This window comes from Triticum urartu, chromosome 3A, assembly GCF_056163025.1.
Source record: "Triticum urartu cultivar PI428250 chromosome 3A, HENAU_Tu73, whole genome shotgun sequence".
Lineage (NCBI taxonomy): Eukaryota > Viridiplantae > Streptophyta > Magnoliopsida > Poales > Poaceae > Triticum > Triticum urartu.
This window is the reverse complement of record NC_141875.1, coordinates 26,166,663-26,167,792: the sequence shown is the minus strand read 5'-3', so window position 1 is coordinate 26,167,792 and position 1,130 is coordinate 26,166,663. Positions and strand designations below refer to the sequence as shown.

Genomic DNA, 1,130 nt, shown 5'->3' with positions numbered 1-1,130 from the left:
CTGTTCTTCCCTTCTTCCTCTCGAGTTCATCACAAAATTTTCCCCAAATTTGTCAAGATTTGCAGGCCCCCATCCATTCAAATGATCACAAAGGTTAGCATCTTTGTCCTTTCATCTCTCATTGCTAGATTAGCTCTTGCATTGGTTTATATAGTGATTAATTGTGGGTTTAGTAATTTGGGAGGATTATATGTGGTAGTATTTGATTTGTATGCAAATTGAGGTCAAAATAACACTTAGTTTGCATATGTAGGTGTGGTTTACTTAGTGCCTTCTAAATCTCCGTCGTAACCACCGTCGATCGCCCGCACCGTCCCGTCGCCGGCACCACCTTGTGGTGAGCCTCTTGTTCATGAAATTTTATATAAAAATTGATGTTTGTCTGATTTGGATATATAGTTACTCGTATAATTATCTTACCCGTACGTTGTTTGTTATACATAGTGCCATGGTTTTGATATCCGTCCCCGTCGGCCCTCGCCCTTGTTATGATTCGGATGTGGTATATTCTTTTTTAGAACTATTTGTTGCATTTCGTGTTTATGACAAATTATGCCCATCAAGCTGACATAGATATTTGTATGTAGGAGGTAGTTGAACCAGAAATTCCAACCGACCCTATTGTCGAGAGGTTAAATTTAGTTGAAAGAGAAAACGAGGATTTGAAAGAAAAATTGAAAAGAATTGAGGGGGAGAAGATGGAATTGGAGTTGCATGTAGCCGATGTCGTCGATGATCACAAGATTAAGATGGAGAAAATGCGCTTGAAGATTAGAAAGATTAGAAAATATGCCATTCATAGTGAGGCTTGGTATCATTATTCTGTTGGATCAATTGTTACGTTAGTTGCGATCTTGATCACATTTGTTGTTTCATTTAAATTCTTTAGCTAGAGAGTGATTTGTTTGTTGCATTTAAGTGTTGTATGAAGTTTATGTATTGTATTAATTTGGTTTTTTCGGTGTTGTGTATTGAAGATGAGCCGGCAATGAATGTACAATGACCGATGCTCTCCCGAGTTCATTAATGGCGTGTATATTTTTCTGCTTGCGGCTAAGGCAAACAAGCGGGCGGATGGTTTTATGCCTTGTCCATATGATGGTTGTAAGAATGGTCACAATTACTCTACG

At 38.3% G+C, this 1,130-nt stretch overlaps 1 long non-coding RNA gene across 1 annotated transcript; it reads left to right on the top strand.

Annotated features, from left to right (window-relative positions):
* The first annotated feature begins 222 nt into the window (after positions 1-222).
* LOC147978099 (uncharacterized) lies at positions 223-758 on the top strand. Its single transcript, XR_015599534.1, has 3 exons — positions 223-337; positions 445-502; positions 588-758. It is a non-coding gene; the product is annotated as an uncharacterized LOC147978099 (long non-coding RNA).
* Positions 759-1,130: the final 372 nt, after the last annotated feature.